The sequence below is a fragment of the Patagioenas fasciata genome, chromosome 5 (assembly GCF_037038585.1).
Source record: "Patagioenas fasciata isolate bPatFas1 chromosome 5, bPatFas1.hap1, whole genome shotgun sequence".
Taxonomy (NCBI): domain Eukaryota; kingdom Metazoa; phylum Chordata; class Aves; order Columbiformes; family Columbidae; genus Patagioenas; species Patagioenas fasciata.
Genome location: NC_092524.1, coordinates 36,092,188 through 36,104,979, shown reverse-complemented (window position 1 = coordinate 36,104,979; position 12,792 = coordinate 36,092,188). Strand labels below are relative to the sequence as shown.

Genomic DNA, 12,792 nt, shown 5'->3' with positions numbered 1-12,792 from the left:
TTTTGCTGAGAGAGCTTTGCAACGGGGAGTTACTTCTGGCCTTTACAGTCCTTCATGCTGCTTGGTAATAGAGAAGCACAATACTCCCTGACAATGTAAAGATTATAATGAGAAGACATATTTTAGATACGCATAATAAATTTGCCCATGAAATATGAGATAAAAAGATATATTACAAATGTTATAGATACTATGCTACATTTAATGGAAAAAGATGCTTTCCACAATCAAAACCTTGGTTTTACCCAGCCTCCAGGAGGCAAAGGATCAGCTGACAATCTGAGGAACTGCCTAACGCTGCAGTGATTTATGTCAAACAACAATTTTATCCACTATGCATTGACTGTTATACAGAATTTACTTTACATTGTGCTAGAGCATGGAGCTACTGTCATTTCAGAGGCTAGATAAACATTAGATGCCTAGCTGATTTTTTTTTTCCTGAAGATCTCTTATCCAACTAACAGGCCTGAAATGACACTGATGTACATGACCTGATAAGATTGCAGCCTAAGTAGCACATGGTATATAGATTACGCCTGAAAACTGATTATTAATGTTCATGAACGGGGACAGTTTTCAGTCAGGAAGGAAACAGCATTTATTTGTAAAACTTCTTGTGGCTATTAAAATTTAAAAGGTGACACTACAAAGTGAACAAGAAAGACATTTTAGGTTACTTTCAGTCACCATTCTGTATTTACATGTTCAAACATTACTTATAGCTAATAACTGCTACTATAGACTGATTACAGTTCAGGCACTGGCTGATACATGCAAACAATTTTATAGGTTTATTCAACCTTATTTTCATTAGTTGTTTCCTGCACAGACTAATTTCCTTCCGAAAGACACTTTGAGTTCACTTCCAACACACAAAAGAAGACCACTGCATTAAAGAAATTGAGACATTAAGGGCTTTAAAACAACAACAAAAAAAAGAGCATCAACAAATTACCATTATGTGTGCAGAGAGTTTTAAATAGATGACCATGAAATCAGGTAATTGTATCGAGATTCAGCTAATCTTGGTATCAATCAACTTACTTTTGATAACTAAAGATGAAACCACAATCTTAAGCACTTATTTAGATAACAAAAAAAAAAAAAAAAAAAAAAAAAAAAATTATGACCTCTTCAAACTTTTCTCAGGCTTTTAAATGTTAATCCTAGAGCAGAAAGTACACACTGATGAAAAAAAAAAGTCAGACAGGGAAAAGCAGTGAGTAGCAAAACACATGACAAATCAAACATGAAACATGGCATTTTTCAAATTTTCACTCTCAATCTAATCTACTGGCCCAGAGTGAATTCCTTACATTTCTTGAAGGAGCATTGTAACTTGCAGGACAATGTCTGTTTGCAAGTAGTCATCATTAGAACGGACTCACTCTAAGAAACAAAACACATTCACCCAGGCAAAGCACCATGGTAACACAGTTACAGCACTACTGGCAGCACAGCTGTATCAAGTGTATTTCCACAGAGCAGAATATTATGCTACATGAACAGAACTATATGTGTAGCACTGAAGATTCTCACATCTGGAAACCCACATGGATTCCTACATGTTTTGAGTGTGTGGTTCTATAGCAACATATTTCAAAGCTCTTCGCCAAGATCATTTGGAGCTAATTTTATGTTAATGACAGGGCAATTCACCCACTGCATAGAGGAATTCTACATCTGGTGTAAATGGAAGACCAAGTACAAAATGTATGTAGTGAGGAAGATCATCTGTCCCAGCCCATCTATCTGCAGTCTGCCTTTCCTTGTCCTTTTTTTTTTTCCTTTCAGGAAAATCATATGGCTTCTGTTGACAATTAGTTCATAGATTATATTGATTATTACCAGAAAGCGAAGTGGTGAGATTTAGAGCCTAAGGCTATAGATTGAAAAGGTTTGGTAAGTTATGGACTTGCTTTCCTCCAGAGTGGCTGCCCTACAGGCAAAGCAGACTGCAAAACATCACTTATTTTTGTTCTTTCTTTATCTCTTCCTCCCTTTGGATTGCTTTGTAAGACACACTTGCAAGGATGCAGAAATAAGGAAGAAGAAAGTATCTAACATACCTCTCAAAAAATCACATTTTAAATTATTAAAGGCTCGCTGATTGCAATTTTCCTGTGCTAAAGTAATTTTAGGGTTAAGGAAAAACACACGGTAGAAGAGAAGACAGCTCTTAACTCGCCAACAGTCATCCGCTCAGCAGCAAGAAATCTTCACTGGAATGAAAGCAGAAAGGCTGCTGTTGAAATCAAAGGCCATACGTTTGCAACCAAATGAGCATTTCAGCTCATGAGATCACGTAACACAGCAACTGCATTAGGAGTTTGCAAAGTACACATTCGCACACACCAGAAGAAACCCTGTCACAGCTAACTGCACCAGCTCACAGACACAAGACTTGGAATCAGTAACACAGTCTTAGGGAGACACTAGTTTCTACTTCTCCCAAGGTTTCACTGCCCTCACTGTAAATAATTTACAACTCCTATACAGAAAAAATACTTCAAGATATTTGTTTAAAAATACAAGGACATAAAATTAATGTAATTCAAAATGCAGAAGCAGCCCACTAGACAAAGGAAAATGAGCTATTAGGTCTGGATCCCATTAGAAACTGGAAAACCTTTTAATTGTTCTGGCTAATTTTTAATAGGACACTGAGTCCTGCTCATTTCCTAAGCTTGTTACCATTAATGATCCAAAAAAAAACTAATTCCTAGCCAGGAGTTTAGGAACCTGCTAATGACCTTTTCTGCTTATGTGGGGCTGGTTTTTCTCACACTTGTGGCCCTTCTCTGACTGAAGATTTCTTGTTCCTTGCTGCATTCCTCGCTGACATGGGTCTATAGAGAAAACCTTACTGCATGTGGTAGGAATGCAACCTCGTAGATCGCTGTGGACAGACCTGCTGTGACCAAGGGCTTGCAAGTTCAAAGCTTTAAGTTTGTTTTCCACAACTGCAGAGTAACAAAAACAGACTAACACTGAAAGGCCTTATCAGATTTTAGCCTGGGGAGAAAGCTAATATGTCAGGATTATTTCTAATTATAGTAAATAATACTAAAATGACACACACTAAATGAATAAGCACTAGAAAGCTAAGAATATTTAAGGACACATGTAGCTGGCATGTCTATAAACACATATATTCTGTTGCTTAATATGAATGTATTGCAATCAACAGTTCTCATGATACTTTATTTGCTTGAAACAATTTACTTGGATGCTCTAAATTACTTAGATTTTTACTGATGTGTAGGACTTCAACAGTCTATTCTAATGTAACTGCTCTGTTCCTGATAAAAAGGCTCCATTTTAAGAGTATACTGATCTATTGAGGCAACATTCAGATTTTTGACATATAAGCATAGGAAGGTTTTGCAAGTTTTAGTTATTTCCTGACTTTTTCCTCAGATAACCCTATTCTGCTTTGAAAAGTCAATTCATGCCACATATCTCCACACTCCTCAACATGCACCATCAACTCCAAGGTCTCACCTTTAAGCATCACACCAATGCACTTGTCTATGAACAATACTAGTCAGTGCTACTGTGGAATATTATTACTATGCTGCATACAAAACCAGACACATCGTGTCATTACGGAAGCGTTTCTTACAATTTCCAAAGTTCTTTTGCACCACAAAAGTCAGGATTGGTGTCCATATCTTGTAAAATAATTTAAATTATGGGAATATGTCCTTATGAGACTGTTGTGGGTTAACCCCAGCAAGCAGCTGAGCACCACACAGCTGCTCGCTCACTCTGCCTCCCAACCCCTCAGTGGCACAGGAAAAGAGGAAAGGAAGAGTAAAAGGAATAAAACTTCTCTATCAAGATAAAAATTACTTAATAAGTAAAGGAGAAAGGGAAAAAAAGAGAGAAAGAAAACAAAACAAATTATGCTAAGGCAATCACTCGCCATCTCTCATGGACAGACCAATGCCAAACCAGTTCCTGAGCGAAAGATGCGTAACTTTCCAGAACTCCCTGTTTTCAGTTTTCATCGCTGTGCATGATCTCATGTGGCACGGAACCTCTCTTTGGTTAGTTTGGGTCATCTGCCTCGTTGTGAGCCCTCCCAGCCTATTCTGCATCCCCAATCCATTCCCTGGGAGGGAAAAGTGAGAAACAGAGAAGGCCCTGATGCTGTGCAAACTCTGTTTAGCAACTGCTAAAACACAGATGTGTTATCGGCATTGTTTTGGTGACAAATCCAAACCACAGCACCATACCAGCTGCTGTGCAGAAAATTAACTCCATCCCTGCCAGACCCAGTACATCCACTTTTAAATATAACTTCTTCAGTGCCCTACACATCATGTTATGGCTTTTAGTGCTTGCTTGTTTTAAAAACACTACATTACAAGAAGGAGCTTAACACACGTGAAAGAAAAACTTAATATTTTCTCTGTATGCTATTTCAGAATGTAATGGGAGAAAATTTAACTAGAGTAGATAAAAAACATGCTTACAATTCCATGAGCATGTTTCTGGAGAGGACAGTATCATTTAGCGATCTGACGGTGTTAAAAATTAAGACTGGAAGCTGAATAATGGATTCAGAAATTAAGAGCTCCTTGTGCTACAATGATGATTTACCATCTGGTGGTTCTGTGCTTATGTCTAGTTTGGGTGGGTTTGAGGATTTCTGTGTTTTTTTCAGGAAAGACATAAACCTTTAAGAATGAACGGGATTCCTGAGCCATAGGAGAAAATTTCCTGGTTTTGCTCTTTTCCTCTTCCTGCTGTCTTTCCTTCTGCGGTTACATTCTCCCTTCTCTTATTTTTTTCCACTGTTTCTGTTTGTGTAAGGGCAGAATGAAAAGGCCTGGTAGCCAATTTTCTGTAGCAGATGCTGCTGCTAAAAGCCAGAAAGCAGAAAGGACAGAAGCATCAGGGCAAGAAAACAGGAGCGCCAGAAAAAAAGATATCGGTGGGCATCTGGCAGCATCACTGAAAGGAAAACATCATGAGCCATTCAAACCACAACATCAAAGCCATTATCAGACTCATAGAATCATATAAAACCTCCATTTTAAAAAAAAAATATGTATATAAAATTAACTTCCTTAGTAAACTGGAAGGAAGAAAAAAAAAAAAAAAAAACAAACCCACACCCTGAAGATTTTTTTCCCCTTTCTCTGACAAAGTGAAATCTTAAAATAAATCAAAAGGGGACGTGAGTTCATACAATTTTGCTCTTAGAGTAGCAAAGTAGGCGAAAATTGTGAAGAAGAGACATGGTAATTGCAGTAGTTAATTTCTTTTTGATTTTTAAGATAGCCTACAGGTTACACAAGCAAAAATAGTTATGACAAGTTCTTGCAAGCAAAAGTAATTTAAACATGCATATTTCAGTCATTACAAAAAGGCATAATGCTTGTTATTGTCTTTCTCAAAAATATCTAGTCAAATGCTTCTGGTTTGAATGTGCAAATAATGAAAAACTGCTTCATCAGCTATGCCACACCCTGTAAAGCTAAAATATGTTTTACAATCTCTTTCTTCTCATTCAATACCATAGACACTAAGGTACATTACTGACAGACAGAGTTTGCATAGTACGACACTAGAATATAAGTGAAGAGGTTTTGATGGTTGTGTGAAATTCTTCCTGGAAACATATGGAAATTATTTTATAACTTTTAAAGATCCAAAAAGCTTTATTTCTGAATTGCTACAAGTCCTACTTTTTACCCTTCATTTTCTGAAGCTTACTTTCAATCTTAGCTTCCTTTCTTAGTAGCTTTTGATCCACAGGCCATCAACATTTTCTAGTCCCCTGCACATTAGCAACAAAGTTTTCACCCATGGACACCAAAATCTAAATTTATACATCTCCACCAAAGTTTTGAGAAGGTAACTTTAGGAAACAAAATTTGAAAAAGTCACGCAGTGACAATATTGGAGTCAAACCTAAACAGTTTAAATATCAAATATAGCTCATTAAAAGACGTATTTCGATTAGCATGCTGGCTGCTTCTGTCATTTTAGGAACTAATATACATAAGACTTATGCACCACATTATAAAAGAAACCTAAGGGAGTTTTGATTTACTGTTATGAAACAGTAAAACTGTTTAAAAAAATTATTATATTTTATTACCCAATTAATTTATGAATAGTAGGTTTTACACAACAAAAGATGCAGTTGACAAAGAACACCAAAGGAAAATCTTAATATATTGAATATACTACCTAAATACAAGAGCAAATAAAGGGTAATAGAAATTGTTCTAAATTAACTTAGAGATATTTTTCCTATTTAACTGATCATTCCTAAAATACTGGTGAATGTGAAACTGGCTAAATCTGGTAAAGTCTGACCTTCCTAAAACATAAACTATTACACACAAAATAAGAAATTATGTGCAAACAAAAACAATTTATAAAGAGTTCTTTGTTAGTGGCTGAGAATTGTTATTACCTAAGCAGCCGAGCCCGCTGAGTTAAATGAATTGATAAGCCAATTTCTGATAATTATAGTCTCTTTCAGAGGTACTAGGAGATGCTTCATGCATTTGAATTTACTGTTTTCTTTATTTCAATCCTGTTTCATCTGAATTTGAGAAACTAAATAGGAGCTGGAAAAGCAAGCAACTAGTTTTGATCTTCTGATGACTAACAAAAACAAATGTGAGATCTAGTATTCTAAAATCACAGAGATTTTTCAAGCAATAGGACCAATCCACTAACTGCAGGTAATACTTCCTTTTAAGAAGAAAACAAGTAGCTTTAAACAGAGGTGTTTTGGTTTTGTTTTAAACATTTCAAACATCATAATGAAATCTGGTTCTGTTCAAGAGATGTCCTAAAATGTTATAATGATATTCTATTCTTCTTCCTAACTGCAACCAGTGTTCGTAGTGTTCTCATATCTCTTGCCCTAAGATCCAAAACCTAGTTATAACTGTACAGCATATTTGACTTTTGTATATATTGTATAATATAAAATTGTATTAGTTAAAGCTTCAATAGTTTTCAAACATTGTTGTCTTGCTAATGAATTATACTCCAGCCCCCTCATAAGCAGCAGGGCACAAATTTCTAGCAAGCAGGAATCAACAAAGGAAGAAATTTTATTCCGGATCTTTAACAGAACAAAAGCTAAGAACTACAGTTCTAAGTACACATACATTAAACTATGTAATTTAATGTGCATAAAGTATCTTTTCCTGGCTAGGAGGAAGAGGTCACAACTTAATGTAATGGGCATATTTAATTGAAAATCAACATATCTGAATACTCACTAAACAATAAGAGTCAAATGTTCTTCAGAAAAATAATTTAAAAGTTTAAGAATTTTAAAAGCTGCACAAATCATTATGTAACACCCCACCCACCACCCCCCCCCCCTTGATTTAAACACTAAACTACGATAACAGTCTCTGCTTTAAGTCATTTTGAATTTAAAATCCATCTGCTCCAAGGTTGTCAACAGATGTTTTGCAAGAATTTAGCTCTTCTAACTTCAGATTAATTCAACGTTTAGCTCATCTAATCTACTGCATTTGTAGACAGAAAAAACTAAGCATTGTACTGTATCTGAATCACTATATAATTTTTTTCTCTCATTTCTAAAATCTTTCTCAACAAATGGATTGGTCCCTGGTTTTAGAGCACTTGATTTCATGCACTTTCAAGTATTCTTAGATTAGAAAGCAAGTTTGTTTTAACTGAACACACTGAACGTGTGCAAAAACACAAGACACAAATTCCTCAGCTGGCATTAACAATCTCTCATTCTGAATAAGAATTTCATTTTTCCAGTCTCTGCTGAAGAAGCAGAACTTCTGCAATCAAGGCTCTTTAGCATTCAAAAAGTTTCCTAAACATCATGGTTTGTGTTTTTAACTCTTTGTTATTAAGCATTTAACAGATTTCAGTCCATAAAAATATCTTCTGTGAATATTATTAAGTTGTGGCTTTAATTTTCTGCAAAGCCAGTGGAGTAGACAAAAATGCCTTGATGTGGTTGCAGCTGTTTTCTGTTACAAAAACCGATTTATTTTTTCTCTTTTCGGGCATGTTGGCTTTTATTTTTTCCAAGAAATAGATACAATGTAGCATAATGGTACCAGAGCATCATCTTAGAGCAATTTCAAAACTCTGCAACAAAGTATCTTGATATTTTAAGAACACTTGCAGGTCTACACCCTGGTACGCAAACAGAAAATATAAACAGGAATAATACTAAGAGCACGAAGATTTGCTTCTTCATAACGTAATAAACTTTGCTGCAAGTGCTAAAACACCAATAAAACTAACAAAATGCCTCCATCCAATTAGAAGGAAAACAGGGAGGCCACAAACGTGATCGAGATGACCCAAGTAGTCCGATGTGAGCTCAGCCTCACTGAAAACAAGGACTGGCCCAAGGAGCAGTGAGCCATAAAGAGACATCAAAAAGCGACTATAGACAGAAGCTTAAAAAAGAACAAAATAATACCTTATGTATTCTAGGCATTCAGACCATATTTGCTGATATTCTTTAGGGACACAGGTACCTCTGAATACCAACTTGTTCTATATAACATACATATATAGAGAGAAAACCTGACCTGGGATATATATATTTTGGAGATGGAAATCTTTTCTTCCCATATTTGAAGTATGATATGAAGGAAGTTCTGCTATATGTGGAATAACAAGATACGGAAACCCACAGTGAAGTAATACAGATAGTGTACAATCTCAGTTATCCAAGTTAAGGAAAAAAGCATGCAATTTCTTTATCAATGTGGTTTTCTTACAGCGTTTTTGACTTTCCACTAAATACAGATAGCATTCCCCTCTCTGTTTCACGTTCATGCCACTTAAATCAAGAGCCTCAGCCCAGTGCTAATGTCAACTCTTGTTCCCCAGGGCCCTCCCAGACAGCGGAGACACCGGCACCTCACACCATAACACAACCCAGCTAAAATCTAAAGAAAGTATACTTAGAATTTTGTTTACAAATCGCTGTTTTAAATCTGAAGCCTTTCTGACAGTACAATTCAAAGGATACTAAGCAAGAAGAAGTAGAAATCACTATTCCAACAGAAATCGGTTAAATCACAGAAGATTAGAAAAAGGTATATAAGACACTACTCTTCAGAAATGTGTTTCTAATAAATCTGTTGAAGTACGGAATCGTAAAGACACCTAGCTTTAAATAACAACACCCCTAACGTATCACGCTGGCTTGCTGTTCATTGTCTCGTTGTTGTAGTTCATCCCACAAGCTCAATAAAAGAGCAAGTACATATTGCCATGTACTGGCAAATGCAAGCACTCAAACACCGAGAGCCAGGACACCTCTCCAAAAATAGCAGGTCTAGCATATCTGAAACTGTAATTTTTTTTCTTGTTTTGATCTTTTAATTCCTATAGTTTTAAAGAAAGGCTTGGTTTTGTCTTTTTTTAATAGAAGCAAAGATTCTACTGCAATTATGGCACTGCAAAAACCTACAACTTATATGACACAACTTGTGGGAAAAAAGACAGAGAAGTTGGCAATATCTGTAGTTATGTGAATTGCAAATATGGAATCCTGCCTCACAATGCAGGACTATTGAGTCTCTTAAAAAAAAAGAAAAAGTTCCATTTACTGCTCATTAAATGCTTCTGACCCTTCCAGTTCATGGCATGAATAATTACACACACTAAGGAAAATCCCTTCTAAAAATCTACAAAATTGTCATTGCCTTTTAGAGAAAAATAACTGTAAGTAAGTATAGATGAATGAGTAAGGGTAGGAATAGTTTCACCACCTCCGCTTATAGGAGGCCAGCGAAAGAACTGATAAAGAATTCGGTTTTCTTTTAGTGTTTGGTGGGGCTTGTTGGCACAGGGCAAGTACAAAGTTTCTACAGGAAATGTCAGGTTGCAGCTGTGCTTGTCAATGTGGACAGATTTTATGGAGTGTTGAAGAAAAAATTTTTTAAAAAGGAAGAGAATAATGAAGAACCTTTTTCTTTTCTAAAGAATGGAAGAGTATTTTGAAATAAGATACCTGCATCTGGCTCTTCTGTTTCCATTCAGAACGAAAACCCAAAAGCCTTTAGGAAGAACATGATGAACCATACTGCCCCAGGGAAAACATTTGATTTGGAGTTTCAAGCCTGCCTGCACTCGTTCCTTATTTGCGGGGTGGGGGACAGATATCTTTTCAGTAAGTACAAGAATAGGAATCAAACCTTGAAGCATTCAAATATACATCACCAGAAAATTTACATTTACCATATCACAATAAAAAAACTAAAACTGAGATAAACCAGTGCTAATCTATTATTACTATTTGATGTTTGACAGCTGTTTTTTTAAAAAATCAGAAATACAAAACGATAATACTTATTTCTTGCCTAACTACAAAGTTCACTCTTCAGATGGACTAGTTGTTAAACTAAACCTTAATTTTGACTGTTTATTAAAACCCTTACAGTTTTTCCTGAGGCTTGTCTAACACATATCATAAACATGCAACAGTACCAATGACCACATTTCTGCTGGCATGATAAATTTCCTGCATCATTATAATAAAAATCCATGCATTTTATTTCCTTGCCAAACTAGAAACATTATAAGACCAGGTGGGAGAGCCAACCTCCTTTCTTTTCTTCTGGGGTGATGAGGAAAAACCTCACAGTTACTCTCTGCCACTAAGTTTATAGTACTTTTCAGTTCTCTAGGCCTTAGAAATAAAACCCCTTTCAGCATCTTCTGTTGCTTTTTTTCTCAGTGTGAGATTCTTTCTCATGTTCCTGAACAAAGACATCTGGAAAAGTAAGAAAAGTTGCAGTTCCTCATTCTTATTATCCTGGTTTGTGTAATCAGTAGCACAGGTAAAAAGACAAAAAGCAAAAAGCCTTCACTCACTTTACACAGACAGGAGGTTGATTTGAGTGTGGAAGCTGTGGGCCAGTAGGTACCTAACACAACACTGCAATCCACCTGATTCTTTCCCTTCACTTACTCGTTGCGGGTCAACCCACACCTGGTAAACAAGAGCTGGCTGCGCGTTTGGAATCAGGGGCAATGACAGCATTTGGCAGGTGACACAGACACACTGGGCAGGCTCCTGGACTTGCTCCTCATCGACAAAGAGAATGCCACAAGCCAAGCGCCAGACGTACGGCAAAACAGGTAGCCCAAATAGCATTGACTAAGCGTACCAGCTTTCCTGCACCTGGGACATAAAATAATTGTGGTCATGTAGAAATCTAAAGGTTTTACAGTAAAAAGACTCACAGTTTAAAAAAATGATGTCTTGATGAAATACTAGTATTTTAGTGCTTGAATATTTCACACATTTTCTGCAGAACATGCTCATACACAAAACATGATTTAAAACAGCTGTGTAAACACTGGTTCTAAGAAATCTTATTTTTAGGGAAATCAATACAATTCTAGAAACAAAAAAACAAATTAGCAAAATGTAAAATGGTACAGCTCCACGTAGCTCACAGAAAAGTTAATGTTTTGCAGTTTCACAGTATCACAGTATGTTTGGGATTGGAAGGGACCTCAAAAGATCTTCTAGTCCAATCCCCCCACTGGAGCAGGAACGCCTAGGTGAGGTCGCACAGGAACATGTCCAGGCAGGTTTTGAATGTCTCGAGGGAAGGAGACTCCACAACTCCCTTGGGCAGCCTGTTCCAGTGCTCTGTCACCCTCACTGAGAAGAAGTTTCTTCTCAAATTTAAGTGGAACCTCTTGTGTTCTAGTTTGTACCCGTTGCCCCTTGTCTTGTCATTGGTTGTCACCGAGAAGAGCCTGGCTCCATCCTCGTGACACTCACCCTTTATATATTTGTAAACATTAATAAGGTCACCCCTCAGTCTCCTCTTCTCCAAGCTAAAGAGACCCAGCTCCCTCAGCCTTTCCTCATAAGGGAGATGCTCCACTCCCTTCACCATCTTTGTTGCCCTGTGCTGGACTCTCTCCAGCAGTTCCCTGTCCTTCTGGAACTGAGGGGCCCAGAACTGGACACAATATTCCAGATGCGGTCTCACCAGGGCAGAGTAGAGAGGAAGGAGAACCTCTCTTGACCTACTAACCACCCCCCTTCTGATACACCCCAGGATGCCATTGGCCCTCTTGGCCACAAGGGCACAGTGCTGGCTCATGGTCATCCTGCTGTCCACCAGGACTCCCAGGTCCCTTTCCCCTACACTGCTCTCTAATATGTAATTTCCCAACCTATACTGGAACCTTGAATTGTATAATTGCTGTAGGAATAGCTAAAAAGTTTTCTTAAATGAAGTTTGGGACAATCCCATTTATACTCAATTACATACTCCACTGCACAAAATGGAAAAAAGAAACTAGTAAAAGATATGAAAGCATCAAGAGACTCACGTTTTTCAAAAGAAAGTTACATAAATTTATCATGCATTTGGGATCCAGGTGACTCTACTGGAGCTGGAGCCTGTCTTTTGCCCATGAAGTCAAAGTTCACATGTCACTCATAAGATCTGAAAGACTAATTTACAAAAAGTCTGTGTGATCACATTACAAGGTCAATGGCTTAAACACAAAGCTCGGTCCACCCCAGTTGCTTGGAACTTTCTTTACTGCACATTGGAATGTTTTTGGCTGGTTGCTTTGGTAAAAGAAAAAAAACAAAGATCACAGCTGTGTTTCTGATGTATTAATGATGACATTGTTGGTTTTAGAGGACACTACACTACCCTCAGTTATGTGGAATCACAGCTACTGAATCAGCAGGCAATGGCACAATCAAGTGGTTTGTGTGCATCTTCCAGGCAGTTAGCAGAAAGTTCCTTGTTCATTAGGCTA

The 12,792-nt window shown here is 37.1% G+C and overlaps 1 protein-coding gene across 12 annotated transcripts in view; it reads right to left on the bottom strand.

Annotated features, from left to right (window-relative positions):
* Positions 1 to 12,792, bottom strand: part of FSIP1 (fibrous sheath interacting protein 1) — a 90,376-nt gene that overhangs the window by 10,897 nt on the left and 66,687 nt on the right. The gene's annotated exons all lie outside the window — the stretch shown is intronic.